At 44.9% G+C, this 19,775-nt stretch overlaps 1 long non-coding RNA gene across 1 annotated transcript; it reads left to right on the forward strand.

Annotated features, from left to right (window-relative positions):
* Nucleotides 1-2,462: 2,462 nt before the first annotated feature.
* Nucleotides 2,463-14,862, forward strand: LOC122899688. Its single transcript, XR_006383136.1, has 2 exons — nucleotides 2,463-2,532; nucleotides 14,168-14,862. It is a non-coding gene; the product is annotated as an uncharacterized LOC122899688 (long non-coding RNA).
* The last annotated feature ends 4,913 nt before the right edge of the window (nucleotides 14,863-19,775 follow it).

Genomic DNA, 19,775 nt, shown 5'->3' on the forward strand with positions numbered 1-19,775 from the left:
TTTTTTAAGTGTGTAGATGCTTTTTTCTTTGTTGTTTAAATATAAACAGAAATGTACCTTTTATAATAAAAAAAAAGTTGAGTAAAAAAAAAAACCACAAACCTGTTAGTTTCAAAAGTGACATTGCTTGCTTAAAGGTTCTGAAGTTTAAGGCTTGTTAACTTTCTCTTAGTTTTGATTTGAGGCATCCCGTAAAGTTGTAGTTGCAGAATCCCAAACTAGGCTACATTTCAAAATTCAGGGCTGTTTAAGATTTAAAATCACAACGTTAACGGCAGTAGGTGCCACCATGTAAAAGTGAGCTCAGACGTCTCTAAAAATGTTTCCTTTAAAAGCACATGGCGGTTGAATCTTAAGGTTAAATTTTAATATGAAAGATCCTCATGAATTAAATAGTTGATGCAATTTTTAACGTTAATTGATTTAAAACAACAACAACAACAAAATTAGGTTTGTAAAACTGACTTTTTCATTATGTGGGTTTTGAAATCTAGCCCCAGACATACAGTGTTGAGAGATACTTAGTGGGGAGCAGGTTTTGAAGAGGTGAATTTGGGGAGAGGGGCTAGCCACCTGGATTGAATTTGATGCAGAGCTTTTTAGCCATGAAAAATCTTTCAGTGATAGCACTAAAAATTTAAAATTTCAGTATTTAAAAAGACAAAGTGTTTTGTCCATCTGAGGTTCTGCACTCCATGAAAAGCTCACTTGGACACTGGAACCAAAAGCTGATGATTTTTTTAAGTGACGGTTGTCAATATTGAACTGTTTCCAAGGTAGTTAGTCAAGTATGTCTCAACACTAGCATGATATAAAAAGGGACACTGCAGCTGAATGAAAAAGGAATCAAAATCCACTTTGTACATAAGTTAAAGTCCTAATTGGATTTGTACCGTCCTCCCATTTTGTTCTTGGAAGATTAAATGCTACATGTGTAAGTCTGCCTAAATAGGTAGCTTAAACTTATGTCAAAATGTCTGCAGCAGTTTGTCAATAAAGTTTAGTCCTTTTTTAATCAAAGTAAATGTGATGAATTGTCATTTTTTTGGGTGGACAATAAAATAGTTTTCTCTTTCAAATAAACTTAAATTAACTCTAAAGTTAATGGGCTTGTTAAAAGTTGGAGATATTCTTAAAAGTGGTGGGGGGGATTTTATTTTAAGTTTACCAAAAAAAAAAGTTTATCGAGTTGTTAAGTTTTAGTTTAAAAATAATCAAAGCTTTTTCACCCCCTGGAAGTTGTTTTGACAGCAGTTTTATCCCGTCCTATCACAAGCTCTAATTGCTGGAGAGAAAAACCCAACTGAGCCGAAACTTGGATTGGTTTCCACACATAGGCCTCACTGTCTAAAGTGCCAGCCACCCCATCTGCACCTCTGTAGAGCCGCTAGGTGGCCCTAAGCGTGACACCAAATAATCTCCTCGAGCTTGGAAAGGGATAGCACCTGCCTTTAGATACGGCAATTCCGCAAACCCTGGGTGCCCTTATGGGTTTCCCTTCTGATCCCAGAAATGCTGTTAACAAATCAGCTGGGCTGGGGCAGGATCTGGCATGATCGGCTGGCGCTGAACTCCCTCCTGAGAGACCGAGAGGAAATGATGGAATTGGTTGGCCCTGTTTCCACTCCTCTGTTAATTCTCAGGGTTCTCGTGCCTTCCCTAAAGGAGCCACCTAAACTGCTCGGGGGTGAAAAATCCTCTTGTATGGAAGTGCCAAGCTGCCTGCAGCAGTGCATGATGGACATTTTTTTTCTTTTTTAAAACACACCAACAAAAAAATGTATTTGTAGATTGTGATAAAGTGTAAATAACTGAATTTTCAACCATGGTTTGAAGTCAGCTTTCAGGGCATTATGTCTTGTTTTGATGAAAAGAGATCACTCTATACCCCCCTTTTTAAAGGAAAATTATCGCAAGAGAATCAGGATGTGTAAAGCTAACATGCATCGCAAAAAACCAAAGGTAACCTAAATGTCTGATTTTAATAGCACATATTTCTCTTTTACATAAACTGTGACAGCAACTTGCATAAACAATTCTTTAGCTGTTAATTTTAATGTTAAAACTTTGCAAAACTTGTTTAATAAAAATAGCTGTAAAAAGAAAAACCATATGCTGCCGCATAAATTAGCCATAACTCTTAATAATCCTGCCCATCACAAGTGAACTGTAATGTAACCTGGGCACAAAGTCTGACATCTTAAATGACACATTGTAAAATTTCAATGACTGTAGATTAGACCTGCTGCTCCCCAAAGTCAAGCTTTCTGCTCAGCTATTTAAAAATGTACAAGGATGAGCCCTATAGGTCCCCATATTGATATTCACAATGAAATGTTACTTAAAATTTCTTTAAAGTTGCATGTTTCTCTCCTGTAATGTGTAAACTGCATGCAGGATCTCTATCTTTTATTTTGTATGTCTTTAGAACTTCCTCTTCAAAAGGCTGATCTCTTACTTCTCCGTTTTCAGGTGATTGAAAATTCCTGAAGCATTTCCTGGAGTAGAATGGGTAGTGAAGACCCATGTCAGGTATGTTAAGGTAGCTTTCTACTGAGGATGTGGGACTTTTATCCTAACTATGAAATAGTTTTGCCAGGAGGTGGCCTGGAACATAATCTGTGGGCAGGTCTTTCTTGCCTGTCATCTCTACCATATTTACAACACGGTCGTGTTCATATGTTGGTTTACAGTCCATATTGAATTTACTTGTGATGATTGTAGTGTCAGCTTCCATCTGTTGAATCCTACCCTATCCTGTCAATAACCTAATGGAACAGTGTTTCATTTGACGTTCACTGGTTGTAAGCAGGAAAGTGACCGGTTGATGTAAATAAAAAGGAATTTATTAGAACGATGTTAAGGACTTGGAGATTTAGTGTGAAGGCTGGAAAATCTGGCATGGGAACCAGATTGGCTGCAGAGAACTGGGACAGCAGTGATAGACCACAGGAATGTTCTTGGAGCCAGGACTAGCTGTTTAGGTGTTGTTGCTATAATGAGTGAGTTCTAGCCGTTTGCTTTCTTTTTCCCTTGAGATTCGAGTTCTAGGGAGGGAATGTCAGACTGTATTAGCTTAAGTCACATATTCATACTTTACCAGGATGTGTTAAGAAAAAACTAATTCCTCCAAAGGAAGTCAGGGTGTTATTAGGAAAAGGGAATGGATACTGGGCAGACAAACAATTGTCCAGTATTATGTGTGTATTACAGAAGTAACTGAGACTTAAATGAGGTTCAGTAACTTCCTGGGGTCACATAATTAGTATGGTTGGCTAGTAATCGAGCCCAGGTTTGTAGTCAGAACCTAACACTTTTACTCTCCACGTTATAACAGTTTTAATCTAAGGAAGGGGTATTTCTCACCCTGAGGAGACACTCTGAAAGGGATAGTGTGGCATAGTAGAGAAGGCATGAGACTTAAGAGTTGAATTGACAACTTTTCTTTGTTTAGTGACCTAAAACCACTTATTTCCACGTCTAGGAAGGAAGATAGTGATAATGTACACCTTACAGTGGTCAGCAGACTGAATGAGTTTTATTATATATAAGGCCAACCAATTCGGTGTCCTATAAATAGTAAATATTAGTGTTCCTTCTCTAAGAAGCCCCCTGATTTGGGTAGGTGGGGGCTGCTGATTGAAGCCACCCAGGAACTGGCTGGATGATCTTTCCCTCTGCCCCTGGGTGAGTTGTTAGGGTTAGGAGAACACCAAAAGGAAAAGACCAAACTAGGGAGAGGTCAAAGGCACAGACAACCTTTTTTTTTTTTTTTAGATTTTATTTATTTATTTGACAGACAGAGATCACAAGTAGACAGAGTGGCAGGCAGAGAGAGAGGAGGAATCAGGCTCCCCGCTGAGCAGAGAGCCCGACGCGGGACTCGATCCCAGGACCCCAAGATCATGACCCGAGCCGAAGGCAGTGGCCTAACCCACTGAGCCACCCAGGCACCCCAGGCACAGACAACCTTTATCGGTAAAATTTCCCTTCTTGAAGATGGTGTCTACCCAACCTGCCTCTCCCAGGAGCCTCTCAGATGTGGAGACTTTAAAGAGGAACGTGTGTATTGAGCACGGAAGTCCTAGGTTTGATATGGATTACATGAATGGCAAAGCAATTTTAGAGGAAAGTCCCTGAATGCAGAGAATTAGTTCCAACTCTTCTAGGGTAGTCTGAAGAGCAGAATTTGGGGGATGCTACTTTCTTCACTCGGCCTGTAATTTGCGCCTGGAAAAACAGGTTTTATTGTTGGCAGACCCAGGTCTGCCAGTGGTCTGCCTTTTATGAATGTGGAGCTTAGTCAGTTGGTCTCAGTATTTTCTATGGGTTTCTGTCACTGCCAATGAATGTTTATTACAGTCCTGTAAGCTTTAGAGCCAGGCAAGACTGGGGATCTGTCCTGACTCTGCCTCATCATAGCCTTGGTCTTTGTTTTGACAGAACCAAACCCTTAATCCCTCTCTGGGCTTCATTTCTTTATCATCAAATGAAGTTGATAATAGTAGCTAACATTACTGTGATACTATCCTAAGCAGCTAATAAGGACGATCTCATTTGGTCTTCTCTACCTTTCTCTCTTTATTAATACAAAATTCGTATAACTTAAAATTTACCTTTTTAACTGTCTTAAAGTGTACAGTTTGGTGATTTTTAGAATATTCACAGTGCTGAGCAACCATCATCACTATTTAATTCCAGAAAATTCCCACTACTCCAAAAAGAAGTCCCATACCTGTTAGCAGTCACTCCCAATTCCCTTCTCTCCCCAGCCCCTGGCAACCACTAACCTACTTTCTGTTTCTATAGAGTTGTATAATATGTGCCTTTTGTGATAGGCTTCTCTCACTTTGCATAAAGTTTTCAAGGATCATCCTTGTTGTGGCACGTATCAGTACTTGGCACTAGTGATAGGAAATGTATTACTTCCAAAAGCAACCCATCAACCCATCTCATTTAAGACAGCTCCAAGTATTAGAAGTTATCCCGCATTTTAAATGAGTCACTCCAGTAACTTGAAGTGGTTCTACCTTGGATCGTGTCAAGCATTTGAAGTCCATTTTCAGTCATGTTTCTTTTCCAGCTCCAGAAATTTTTTTTGGATTTGCTAGATCTTATTTTCCAGAAAAACTAGAAATTTGGATTTTACATGCCAGCTGTTGTTTCATGTATGCTCTGATTAGTATTAGTCCCTGTAAAACCTCTGTGGCAAGCCAAATGCTGCCCGTATGCAGCCTAACAGCCTGCAGCCTCTTGTTAGCTTCTGTTACTACAGATTAAAAGACACATTAGGGGGCGCCTGGGTGGCTCAGTGGGTTAAGCCCCTGCCTTCGGCTCAGGTCATGATCTCAGGGTCCTGGGATCAAGCCCCACATCGGGCTCTATGCTCAGTGGGGAGGCTGCTTCCCGGCTCTCTCTCTGCCTGTCTCTCTGCCTACTTGTGATCTTTGTCAAATAAATAAATAAAATCTTTAAAAAAAAATTACTGAGATACAATCATAACCATACGATTCACCCATTTTAAAGTATACAATTCAGGAGCGCCTGGGTGGCTCAGTTGGTTAAGTGTCTGCCTTTGGCTCAGGTCATGATCCTGGGGTCTTTGGATTGAGCCCCACATTCTCAGGCTCCCTCCTGAGCAGTGAGTCTGTTTCTCCTTCTCCTTCTGCCCTCTCCCTTCATCCCTACCCCCCGGCTTGTGCTTGCTTGCTCTCATGCGCTCTCTCCCTCTCAAATAAAATCTTAAAAAAAAATAATAAAGTAGGGCGCCTGGGTGGCTCAGTGGATTAAGCCTCTGCTTTCGGCTCAGGTCATGATCTCAGGGTCCTGGGATCGAGTCCCGCATCAGGCTCCCTGCTCAGCAGGGAGCCTGCTTCCTCCTCTCTCTCTCTGCCTGCCTCTCTGCCTATTTGTGATCTCTCTTTCTGTCAAATAAATAAATAAAGAATATTTAAAAAAAATAATAAAGTATACAATCCAGTGGCTTTTAATAGATATAAAATTATATCATCATCACCACCATCTATTTGAGAACATGTTTCTCACCTCCAGAAAGGAATGCCTGTGCACTTCAGCCCTCTCCCCCAGTCCCCTTACCTTCTCTAGCCCTGATCAGCCACTCATCTACTTCTACCTCTGTTGACTTGCCTGTTCCTGGACATTTCATATAAATGGAATCCTACAACCTATGGGATCTTTGTCGACTTTCTTCTGTTACTTGACGTCCCGTCTCCAAATCCCATCCATGTTGTAACATGTGTCAGTACTTCATTCCTTTTATTGTCAAATACCGTTTCATTGTATGCATTTTTTCGGTCCACTCACCCACTGATGGACATTACTGGGTTGTTTCTGCTTTTGGGCTGTAATGAAAAATACTGTTAGGAGCATTCATGTACAAGTGTTTTTGTGGGCATAAGTTTTCAGTTTCTTGGACGTGCACCTAATAGGAGAGGAGCTGCTGGATCAGACAGCAGTTCAGTGCTCAGCTGTTGGAGGACTGCCAGACTCTTCCTTGTAGAGGCTGCGCCATTCCTACCAGCCTCATTCCTCCATATCCCCACCAACACGGGTGCTGCTCTGCTTTGTTTACTGTAGCCATCCTACCGGGTGTGAAGTGGCGGCTCCTGGTGCTTTTGATTTGCACTTTCCTGATGACTAGTGTCCTGATCCACTATCTGTGTATCTTCTGTGGGAAAATGTTCGTTTAAATCTCCTGTCAATTCAAATTGAATGATTTGTCTTTTTATTATTAAATTGTAAGCTCTGTATATGGTCTGTTGTGAGACCCTTGTCAGATAATTTGCAAGTATTTTGTTCCCATTCCATGAGTTATCTTCTTATTTTCTTCGAGACACAAAATTACATTTTGATGAAGCCCAGTTTATTTTCTTTTGTTGCTTGTGCTTTTGCTGTCTTAGATAAGAAGCCATTGTCTCATTCAGGGTCCTGAAAATTTATACCTATCTCCTAACACTCCTGTTGTTTCAATTCTTATATTTAGGCCTGTGACCCATTTTGCATTAACTTTTGCATATGGTGTGAGGTCAGAGTTTCATATTCATTCTTCTGCCTGTGGATATCCAGTTGTCCCACCATCATTTATTAAAAAGAGACTGTTTTGGGGGTGCCTGGGTAGCTCAGCTGGTTGGACATCTGAATGTGTATTTTGGCTTGGATCATAATCCTGGGGGTCGTGGGACTGAGCCCCACGATGGGCTCCATGCTCAGCAGGGAATCTGCTTGAGTTTCTCTCCTTCTGCCCCTCCCCCTGCTCTCACGCACATTCATGTACACACACACACACACACATCCTCTCCCCCCCTCCAAAAAATAAATATTTTTTTAAAAAATATTTTTATTTTTATTTATTTGACAGAGATCACAAGTAGGCAGATAGGCAGGCAGAGAGAGGGGAGGGGGAGAAGCAGGCTCCTTGCTGAGCAGAGAGCCTGATGTGGGGCTTGATCCCAGCATCCTGGGATCATGACCTGAGCCGAAGGCAGAGGCTTTAACCCACTGATCCACCCAGGCACCCCAAAAAATAAATCTCAAAAAAAAAAAAAAAAACCTTCAAAAAAACTTTTTTCCCCATTAAATGATCTTGGCGCCTTTATCCATATTGGCACACTAATTAACCACAGAGGTATAGATCTACCTTTTGAAGTAGGTATTACTTAAAAGTGATTAATATAATTTCTGGCATATAGCAGCTACTCACTGATAAGGAATAGCTGACCGGATTGTTTGGGCACCACTAACATCTGGTGGTAAGTGATGGGGCTAGGATTTGGTCCCACGTACGAGTATCTCCAAACCACATCTTACCCTGTGCTCACACTGCAGGCTGTGAGAGTGGAAAGGAGGCTTGCTGTTCTAGCTGCCATGCCTGGCCATCTGTAGTTCCTCAGAAGCTTCGAGGCTGAGCTGCACATGCCTTTTCTCCCACTGTCAGCTCCTCTCTCCATCTCCCTCCAGAATTTCTGTGGAATCTCCAGGGTGCTCCTGGCAATGACTATTGCTGCTAAGGGAACAGCCTCACCGTCTCTTACCTAGGGAGATGATAGTTACTCAAGAAGCCTCAGGGTTTGTCCCCTCTTGCTTTCACTCCCACCACTTCCCACCCCCTGCCTCAAGCTAAGAATGAAGGTAAGAATGCATCAGCAGCTGCTAGGGCTTTCCAGCCACTAAGGATGAAACAGATTTGGACTGTGTTTTGTTTTAGGAGCAGCAGCCTGAGAGTTGGGACTGAAAAACCTTGTCCACACATGCAGAAATCTACTGTACCGTGTGAATAGGGGGATAGAGGTGTTGTGGTAGTCGATGTTCTGGTCATGTTTTTGAAACTGAAGTACTCCCTGCTGGTCTCAAACCCCGAAGCTCTATGTCCCTCAAGGCTTTGCCCAAAGATTGTACTGGAATTGGATTGCACGAGGCAGAACATGGGCCCCCTCTTTCTTGATAGGTTTTTGTGCTGTGTGAACCCATGCAAGCAGCTGTTTCCTGGCAGTGTTACTGCTAAGTAGTCATTTAAATTGTTCTTCCATCTTTTCCCATTCATTGATCTTGACCCCATTTTGTAAAAGGAGGAGTAAGAGACATAGGGAAAATAGGCAGCTCTACCTGGCTAAGGGAGGAGAGAACTGAATTTGCATGCCTACTGTGTGTCCCTGTTTTTGTGAAGGAGGCAGCTGATCGTAGGAGAGGTGAAGTAATGTACCACAGTCACATAGCAAGTTGTGGGGTGTCCCTGGCAACATTTTTGTATACTGGAGTCCATTCTCTATGCTAAAAGCATGCTGCTTCCGGAAGATATCACCATATTTCATTGGCACTGAGGTCATTTATTATGAGATGTGTGAAGTCCTGCAAAGAAAAAAAAATGTTGCCTATAAACCTACACGGTAGTTTGTTTTCATATCAAGTGTAAAATGCATCCTGATTTGGGGGATGTTAAAATCTGAAAAGTACGTATTTTAACTACTATTGTGTTTTGTCAGTTCTAACACTGATTCTTTACTATGTGCCATTCTCTGTCTTCTCCACTTGTAAAGTAGCTATTATTGTCCCATCTTTACACAATGATGAAACTGAGGCTGAGAAAATCAAGTAACTTACCCAAGGTCATGCAGCTGTTAAGTAGCTGAGCCGGGACCGAAGCTCAAGCAGTCTGATTTCAGAGTCTGTGATCAGTCTCAACTACAGGATTATGCCAGAGTGTAGAAGGAGTTTTACCTGTCAGCCCGAACCATTTCAAGGAGCTTGTACAGCCATTCTCTATCCTGGTAGGAGGCTGCTTCTGCTGGAATATTACTGCTAGTACAATGAACATTTGCTGGTTGTTCTGGGTCATGGGTCTCTATCAGCTCATAATGTTCACCTTCCAAAAACTCAGTCTAATGGGAGAGAGTAAGCCTTCAGTAGTTCAGTAGTGTGTGGTTGTGCCCTGTTGCTGTACTTAATACCAGTGGCCTGGGGGAACTGTCGAGAAGGTTTAGGAAGCACCAGGCAGACAGATTAACACAGCATCTTATTATGCCTTTAAACAGACTAATGTCAACACTGCCACCTCCAGGGTTAGTTTCACAATCTTTAGAGCCTTAGGTGAGCTACTACCTTCCCCAGGACTGTTTCATCATCTGTAAAATGGGAGATTATCATTTGTCACAACATTGTTATAAAGATTGAAATAATTCAGTTGAATGAAAGACATTCTGCCTGACCTGTAGTAAGCACCCAGTAAATGTTAATCTATCAATAGAGGCTGGAAGAGAGGTGAGTGCCCATTTTGAAAAGCTAAATGTTAGGCAAAGTACTTGAACTTGATGCTGAAGGTAAGGGAGCTATTGAAGGCCTTGAGCATGAGAGTGACTCGGACACACCTGTGTTTGCCATTGTGTGAGCAAGATAGGGAAGGAGGGAAGAAGCAGAAGAGCAGAACCTTCCATAAAGTGGCTCCACTCCTGTGGGAGAGCGAAGGGGATATTCTCCCAGCACCTTGCCTGCCTTCTGCTCCTCCCCCCTTGCCTGAAGACCTTTTGGTTCTAACCTTTTTTAGAAAAAATAATCCTCTCTCCTCTCAGAAATTTGGGCTATTTGAGGGTGGGACTTTAGGCCTTCCTCGCATGTTAAGGGAGACTTCTCACCTCCTGTCCCTTTAACCCACCCTCTACACTGGAGACCAGAACCTGGAGTTTCCTCTGCTAGAAAATTTGCTCTTAAGGAATTGTTAAACATGGTGTGGCTTCCCCTCAATGCCTGAAGTCTCTGTCTTCATTTTGAGCTCTTAATTCTGTGCTAATTCCACTGGAATTATATGCAGATGCAGTGACCCATTTAATTTCACAGACAACCCTGTGAGGCGGGGATTATCCTGGGAAACTGGCAAGTCCTGGTTAGGATGACCACAGGGCCCAAGAGCAGGAGTTCAGACCCAAGTCTCCACCCTCCCTTAACTGCCTCCTGGTCTCTTCTCTCCACCTACAGTGGCCACCAGAAGATCAGCTCACACTGAAAGTAGTTCCCAGCTTTGGTGCACAGGATGGGTACCCCTTTCTGCGTTTTCACATTCCTGAAATTAAGAGAAAGAGATGCTTATAAGCCCTCCCTTTCTCTCTCCAGAACATTCATGTACCTCTTGCTCTCTGGATTAATAGTCATTACATGTTTAAAGCTAGCAAGCACCTGATGAATATTTAATAGCCTGAGCAGACAGGCTGGGTACAGCTGTCTGAGACAGCAGCTGTTGCGGGAAAGGGGAGGAAAGTGCACTGCCCCGCCTAACTACTTGTTCTTTTGTTCCCTGAGCCAGCCCTTGTAGTCCCCTTAGGAGCAAAAGCCAGTGGTAGGCACTGCACCCTAGTCCTGTCCTGGTCTGATTGCTCCCTGGGCTTCCAAGGAGGCTGCCTTCAGGCAGCAGACCGAACCTTTTTAGGGGTAATGACCAGATAAATTCACTGACCTCTAAAGTCAATTTTCTGGGGCACCTGGGTAGCTCAGTTGGTTGGGCATCCTACTTTTGGTTTCAGCTCGGGTCATGAGATCAAGCCCCCTATTGGGCTCCAAGCTCAGCGGGGAATCCACTTGAGCTTCTCTCTTTCTCGTTCTCCCCTCCCCCCCAAATAAAATCTTTAAAAAAAAAAATGAACGAGGGGCGCCTGGGTGGCTCAGTCGGTTAAAACACTGCCTTCGGCTCAGGTCATGATCCCAGGGTCCTGGGATCAAGCCCCACATCGGGCTCTATGCTCAGCAGGGAGCCTGCTTCTCCCCACCCCTCTCTCTCTGCTTGCCTTTCTGCCTACTCGTGATCTCTGTTTGTCAAATAAATAAATAAAATCTTTTAAAAAAAATGAACAAAATCAATTTTCTGACCCCTGGGCTAAATATCTCTGTAACCTCTTCTAGCATTGGGGCTGAGGACATGCTCGCAGCCAGTGTTCTGCCAACCATAGCTCTCTATTCTAAGGAGAGAGAGACTCATATCTGGAAGGGACTTGAATTTCATAACCATGTTGCTGGGGTTTAGCTTCTTGACATTTCTTAATTGCAAACTGCAGCAGCTTCTCGGCAGGAGATATACTGCTGCGGTAAGTGTCTTTGGCTGCTGTCTCAGGCAAGAGATGGGCAGGTAGGAGTTCCGGATAGGAACACGAGCTCTCCCGTGCTTCTCCCCATCTAGACCTAGGGAGCTTGTCACTTCAAGGAGGCGTTGTCAGTTCCAGGGCAAACCTGGGGAGGACATTGGGATTCCTGAAAAAAGGCAACTTACTTGAGAGGTTTCCAGGCAGAGTACGAGGCACAGCCAGGCTGTCAGCCCAGATCAGTCACTTAAGTAAAACACTTTGCCAGAAACTGGGAGACTACTCCTGTTCCTAAAACTGCATTAAGATGCCTGAATTAGGGGCGCCTGGGTGGCTCAGTGGATTAAGCCTCTGCCTTCAGCTCAGGTCATGATCCCAGGGTCCTGGGATCGAGCCCTGCATTGGGCTCTCTGCTCCAGGGAGCCTGCTTCCCTTCCTCTCTCTGCCTGTCTCTCTGCCTACTTGTGATCTCTGTCAAATAAATAAATAAAATCTTAAAAAAAAAAAAAAAAGATGCCTGAATTAGCTGTTCCCTTGTCATCCTCTGGAGCCTACTTAGTCCACCTCAGTCTCTTCCTCCCAGACACTGTGGTGTGAGAACTTGAGATAGATGAGTTTGGGTTCCGAGAGAGTGAGTTCCTCCCAGGGGGTTTTGGCTCCTGCAGCCTTCATGCTTCTCATTCGTGGCCCAGCTTTAGGTATAGCACGGGTGCTCCCCATCTCTCAGGCTCTCTGAGGTTGGAGTTCAGAAACTAGCTCACATCTGCCTTTGAGAAAGAAATACCTTGTGCTCTGATAGGATTCATCCTAAGCTTCTCTGCAGAGGTCAGCGTAAATGCTTCCTTTCATTCATTTTATTTTTTTTAGATTCATTTATTTGCAAGAGACAGAGTGTGAGCAGGGAGAGGGGCAGAGGAGCAGACTCCCCATTGAGCACAGAGCCTGACACTGGGCTCCATCCCATGACCTTGAGGTCATGACCTGAGACAAAAATCAAGAATCAGCTGCTCAAACAACTGAGCGAGCCAGGCGCCCCAGTTTTATTAAGCACATTGACTAATACATATCGGAACACCTACTGTGTGCTAGACACTGGAGATTCAGTGGCAAATAAGGTAAAATTGGTCCTTGACTTCACGGAGCTTGTATTTGAGGAAACAGACACTAAGCAGATGTTAGTCTCATAAATAACAGACATCATTTCAGTGTGTTAAGTGCTATGAAAGAAAGGAACAGAGAACTGTGAGGTCAGACACCAGGCAGCCCAGCCTAACCCAGGGGTTCTCTTTGAGGAAATGATGTTTAAGTTGACATCTAAAGGAAGAGTTAGCTAGACACAGGGTGTTTGAGATGGTCTGGGGCAAGGACACAAAGCATGTTCTAGGCAGAAGGTGGGACTGAGGCAGGTTCAAGGTGAGGTAGGAGCCTGGACCTTATTCTGAGGTCTACACTGAAGACCACTGAATCCAGGAGTAAGGTGGGGGGAACAACATGATTAAATTTAAACTTCACTTGCTCCTGAGTGGAAAATAGATTATGGATTATGACGATCTGTTAGCAAACTTTGTGTTAGTCCAGACAAGAAATGAGGAAGACCTGTAGTAAGCAGGATCCGAGGACTTTTCAGAGCTACGACAAACATAATTTGGTGCCTGATCAGATGTGGGAGAAGAGGGCATGAGCAAGGAGGGCTCCACATTACTGGCTAGAACAGCTGGCAGAATGGGGGTGCCATGTTTTACAAGAACGGGAGAACTGCCACAGACTTCGGCATGTGCTCCAGGCGTCACATGTGTGTCCCCTGCAGATAACCCTGAGTATTTAGGGCTGGGACGAATCCCTCAGAAGGCCAGAGGAGCTGCCCCCTGCCCCAAGCCTGGGATTGAGGTGCTATTAATAGCTTTAAGAAGATGACTTTTTCCTCATTCGCTTTCCTCCAAAGGCTTTTTTTTCTTTAAAGATTTAATTTATTTATAAAAAATTATTAAAAAATAGAGAACAAAATAAAGTATTTACTTTAGAGAGAGAGCACAAGCGGTGGGGTTGGGGGGCAGAGAGAGAGGGAAAAGCAGACAACCTGCTGAGCAGGGAGCCCAGTGCGGGGCTCAATCCCAGGACCCCTTGGACCATGACCTGAGTCAAAGGTAGATGCTTAACCAACTGAGCCACCCAGGTGCCCCTCCTCCAAAGGCTTTAAAGCTCTTTATCTTTTCACATCTCTTGAGAGGACAGAAATCATTTTCCCCTTCATACAGCTGGAGGCCCCAAAGCCTGTATAGCTAAAGGCCTCAATGGCTTTGTTGATTCTGCTCTGGATCACTCAGCTTAGGCATGGCTAAGGATGGGAGGTATATGAAGTGAGAATCCATTCTCGTTGCCCGACCAGTAGCAAAAAAAGACCACTCTTGGGCTGTGGACGTCTCTTGCCTACCCATCTGTGCGCCTAGAAACCTGTACAGAATGAGATAACTAGAGTTGTGCTGTGGGATGGGGAGATGATAAAGGGGGGACACCCTGGCCAAATGGGAGGCTAGGAAGCCCCCCAGTAGGGTAGCTTTGTGTCTAATTTTCTACCTGTGTCTTTGCAGTGATCAGAGGACTCCGGAAACCAGGAGAGCTGCCTGCTGTGTCAAGGCTGGCCTGAGGGCATTTGCTGAGCACAGAGACACCCAGGAGAGATCAACAGTCTTTTCCCACTCCTCCTCTTGATCTGTCTGATTTGCACACAGAAAGCCAGCCAGGATCCCCTAAGAGAGTCTCTAGGCCACAATGGAGTCCTCAGGGCTGCAGGGAGCTGTGATGCTAACAATTTAACCTGCTGAGGACTTTAAAGAGTTGAAGGGGACTAATAGTACCCAAGCACAGCCTCCTAGATCTGAATAAACCGGCATCTCCCACTGTGTCACTCCCATTTTGCCTGCTTCCCCCAAGCATCCAGCAGAACCGGCTGGAACACACTTCTTACTTCCCACCCTTCCCGCAGGAATAACCACACCTGTGCCGTGGGTACCAGCCCGGGGGCCCTTGGGCACCTCCAGAGTTCTCCCAGGACAATGCTGGTTGTCACCCCTGGTAAAGGCAGAGGAAAGCCAAGTGAGAAGGTTTATTTACTTTGAACAAGTTATTTAACCTCTGAGCCTATTTTTCTCTTCATTTTTGATGACTAACCTTGTCCAAAATGCTCTTGAAGGGTAGGGCTTTCCGACTTCACCTCTGTACTATATCCCTTCCCCAAAAAAACACCTGGCACTAAGGAGTTAAATAAAAGATTTGGTCAAGTGAAGAATGGTCCCACTCTGGTAGCTTCTGTCACCTTTGGGAAAGAGACAAAGGCCCCTTGTCTAGCTCCTACTGTTCTTCCAACTACACTGAGCTAGCTGGTTGTCCTAACATGTCCTCTCGAAGGACTAGAAAGTCAGCCTTTGATCGACTTCCAGTGTCCTGCGGCTTCTGTCCAGGCTGGTTTCATACTGAGCTTCCTGAGAGGTTGTCTGATATTATACTCTTCCTTTAATAAAATAACTCTTCTGGTCATTTTTCCCAACAAGGGGACCAGGAGAAGGGCTGAGTTTGGGAAGAGAGAAAGACTGTCTGTGCTTTAACAGTTCCTGGGGCAGTCTAATGAGCTTGGATGCATTCTTAGCAGGAGAAGGATGTTGAAATCAGCTGATTTACTCTGGGCAAGTTATTAAACACCTGAGCCCATTTTTCTCTTCATTATTCATTATTATAAATAATAGCTAATAATTTATTAAGTGCTTAGTAAGTACCAGGCATTCTGTCAGGCGAGTATATGCACAATTTCACTTAATCCTCCAATCCATGATACTTCAGAGATGAGGAAATGGAAGCTCCAGAGGATAAATAACTTGTATAAGGCTAAAAGAAGAAGATATCAGACTTCATAGTCCCGCTTTTTCACCTGTTTGTACCTCTCACCACCGCAAGTTGAAACAGGAAAGTATTTGTGTGAGAAACTTGTATATGGTGACAAACCTTATCCAGGTTCACCCCCAGACAGAGAAGGTTCCTGTACCCAAACCAGGAGAGTCACAGGCAAACCGAGACGCATGTCAACTTGTTTGCAGTGACACTCCTGGTCCAGAGCTGGCCACCGAGGCTGCAACTTCCTTGGCTTCCTGGTCTCTTAGGCCTCCCCTTATGGTTCCGAGTTCCCTTATCTAGGGTCTGAGGCCTTGCTTCAGGTCAGCAGGCAGGGGAGGAGTGTGGCGCCGGGACTTCGGGATCCAGATGGCATCCGAATGATAAATGGCAGCGCAGAGCCCTGGGGGGTGCTATCTGGAAAGCCAGCAGCAGTTTCCCAGGCAGCCACACCTCCACCCCCAGATGCCCGGAGAGCTACTTGGGAGCCACAGAATTAACAGGAAAGCTCACAGAGCTCAAGCCAAATCCTACGTTCAAATCCTAGCTCATCACTTGGTGTGTACTTTTCTGGGCCTGTTTACTCCTAAAAGTAGGATAATAATCCTTATCCACTCAGCGGGATCTGAGAAATGAAATGGGTGTCAAACACCGAACCTGAGTCCAGAGCTGCTTAACACTGAAGCTTCCTTCCTCCTCTGTTCCAGCTTGTGTTTCTTACCCAAGCCCTGTCCACCTGTCACGTCTGTCACATAACAGCCTCCTACCTCCTCTGGTTACTGCATGCAGCCCTAGGGATCTTCCTTTGAGAGCCCTGACCTAGAGGCCTGGGCCCACCCACCCAGCTGCCCTGGGTGTCAGTCACCTCCCCTGCAAGCAGAGAAGGGATGACATCAACCCTCCTCCCTACCCACCCCCCCATCTGAAGCCTCTGAACTGTTTTGAGCCATAAATATTTTAGCTGGGCCTTTCTCTGGCTGTTGCCAGGGTGATGGGCTCTTGGGGGACTGGGGTGGGAGTGTGGAGGCAGGGCTGGCAGCCTGGGGCCCAGCAGCAGAGCCGGCTCTGGAGGGGCAGCTATGAAATCTGGCCGAGAGCCAGTGCTTTTGCTGCTGCCGTTCCGAAGGCTGTTGCTCTGTCTGCCTGCCTTCCCTTCCCTGGGCCCCTCAGAGTCGCTCCTCCTCCTTCCAGGGCCAGCTCTGCCCTTGAGGGCTACATGATCTTGGGTAAATTGCTAAGTGTCTCTGGGCCTTCATTTGGACATCCGTGTATCAGGAAAGTCCCTGCTTAACTCGGTGCCAGTAAGCAGAGAAGAGAAAGCAAAGGAGGTTTTACAAAAATCCTATGAAATACCAGGTTAGTTGTGACTGGAGAAGCTCAGCCCCATAACCGTTTCTGATAGACCCAACAGCTGGAGTCCCAGGGCAATGGGGATGCTGCTCCAAAGACTGACTTTCAGACAGGGCCCTGCCTCTCCCATTCCCTTCTTCAGGCTGTAGCCCTGATTACTTTTCTACGGTTCCCAGTTTTAGCAGGACTCCCCGGGGTGTTCTAGTATGGGGCTGGGCCCAGTGACTTACTAGCAGAGTTGGTGAAAGCCTTTTTTGCTTGAGATGCAGAAACTCAGATCACCCCCAGATTAGATCTGGCCCTCATCCTCTAGCCCCCGTCCTAGAGATCTTAAATCTTAGATCTAAATGCTAGGTTGTAGCAGCATGCCTCACCCCTCCTTGGGATGGGTCGAATAAAAGAGAGCCAGAGAGGGGGCACCTGGGTCCATGCCCCATTCATACCATTAAGACTCTGGATTGGTTCAGTATTCCACATCCCCTGCCCAACTGGGCCCACCACAATTTTCCTGTTGAGCTCAGAGCTCCGATTCCTTTGTACCAAGCTCCCTCTGGTGTTTGAGATGTGCATTGCAGGAAAATCTCAGACTAAATTGCAGGCCACCCTGAGAGGCTGGCTGGTTTGCTTTATGCCAAGGAGAGAAGAATCCTTGTCCCCATTCCTAATGACAATCATTCCATTTTGTTTTGTTTTGTTTTAAAAGAGAGAGTGTGGGGGTGGGGGCAGAGGGAGAGAGAAAAGGAGTTCTAAACAGGTTCCCCACCCAGTGCAGAGCCCAACTCAGGGCTTGATGTCACAACCCTGAGAACATGACCAGAGGTGACATCAAGAGTCAGACACCTGGGGCGTCTGGGTGGCTCAGTGGGTTAAGCCGCTGCCTTCGGCTCGGGTCATGATCTCAGGGTCCTGGGATCGAGCCCCGCATCGGGCTCTCTGCTCAGCAGGGAACCTGCTTCTCTCTCTCTCTCTCTCTCTCTCTCTGCCTGCCTCTCCATCTACTTGTGATTTCTCTCTGTCAAATAAATAAATAAATAAAATCTTTAAAATTAAAAAAAAAAAAGAAAGAGTCAGACACCTAACCGACTGAGCCACCCAGGTGCCCCTCATTCCATTTTTTACATAGGCTATCTCTCCCACCTGTTTGCCTCTGTCATTAATCACAATTCAATGACAGGAATCATCCTAATTTTACTGAGGAAACAGGCTTAGAAAAGTATAATCAAGTCCAAACTCTTCACTATATGTAGCATTCAAGAACTTAACCTATTTTTTACAACCCCATCTTCAGTTGCTCTCAGGCCGAAATGGACTTGCTCTCCCAGAACATAGCTTGCCTCTGGGCCTTTGCTCATGCTGTTCTCTGTATCTTCATTGCCCACTCCATCCCTGCCCAAGTACATTACCTACCCAAATCCTGTTCGTTTTTGAACACCTAAACAAGAAGTACAGTATATTCTAAAGCTTGCACTTACCATCTTTGTAATAATCAAATACTGTAAGACATGGGAAGACGAATGTCCAGATGAGTACAGGTGGGGAGGGTGGCCCCGAGATGGGGAAAGTTAGATGGGGAGACTAACGTACACATGGAAGTAAGAATGGCTCAGGAAATTAGAAGAACATGAAGACACATGGATTCTCTTTTGGCACGTGTAATAAAAATCAGGTGTAAGTATTCTTGCTGGCAGAAGAAAGAGCAAAGCCCTGTGGATCTGGAAGTTACAGATGACATTTCTTCAATGACTTCAGTCTTTTTTTTTTAAAGATTTTACTTATTATTTATATATATTTTTAAGATTTTATTTGACAGAGATCACAAGCGCAGAGGCAGACGGGGGGGGGGGACAGGCTCTCCACTGAGCAGAGAGCCCGATGTGGGGCTCAATCCCAGGACCCCAAGATCATGACCCGAGCCGAAGGTAGAGGCTCAACCCACTGAGCCACCCATGTGCCCCAACGACTTCAGTCCTAAATTCACATTAGTTTTCTTTGTACTTCATGATAGATCTGTGTTACAATTATAGTAACTAAAACTTAAATAGCACTTACTGTGTACCAGGCCCTGTTCCAAGTACTTTCCACAGACTAATCTTCACCATGATCTCCTAAGACAGGTACTAATACTACCCTCTCTTGATACTGAGAAAACTGAGGCACAAGGAGGTTAAGCAACTCCCCATGGTCATGAAGCTTATAAGTGGTGGAGCCAGGATTTGATTCTAAGGCTGGCACAGAGAAAGTGCTCTGAATAATGACACTTAAATGTTGAAAATACTGCCTCTCATTTTCATGAATAAGACTGACACTCCAGAAAGCAGTATGTGTTTTATCCCGTGGTTTCAGCACCCCCCACTGGGTGCCACTAGAGGTCTCCGAATTCTGGTAGAAAACTACTGATAACAGAGGACAGAATTGCCAGCCGTGGCCCCAGAATAACAGGACCAAGGAAGAGATCCCAACCTGATGACACAGGGCTGGCCCAGAGCCAGTGGCATTTCCTCAAAAATTCACACTCCTGGAAGAACCAATAGAGAGCAAGTTAGTTAGGAAATAAAGATGCAAAGAAAGGAAGGGAGGGCTCCAAGGTCATAAAACAGCTAAGACATGAGGCCACAGATCTGGAAAACAAGAATCTAACCAACATCCTGCCATCTTCTGATTCTCTTCCCCAGGGATTCTGTCGAAGGCAGATGTGAAAAAACTAGGACCCTAGATATTTCTGCTGGATACTGGGATAGACATGTACATTGTTCTGGATTATTTCAGTTGCAGTCATCAGAAACCAAACACAAACTGGCTTGTTGTAATAGAAAAAGTCCAGTTGTGCCTGGGTGTCTCAGTCAATTAAGGGTCCCACTCTTTGATTTCAGTTCAGGTCATTGTCTCGGGGTCATGGGATTGAGCCCACTGTTGGCTCTAGGCTCAGCTGTGAGTCTGCTTAGGACTCGCTCTCTCCCTTTGCTC

Source organism: Neovison vison, chromosome 2 (genome assembly GCF_020171115.1).
Source record: "Neovison vison isolate M4711 chromosome 2, ASM_NN_V1, whole genome shotgun sequence".
NCBI classification, from domain to species: domain Eukaryota; kingdom Metazoa; phylum Chordata; class Mammalia; order Carnivora; family Mustelidae; genus Neogale; species Neogale vison.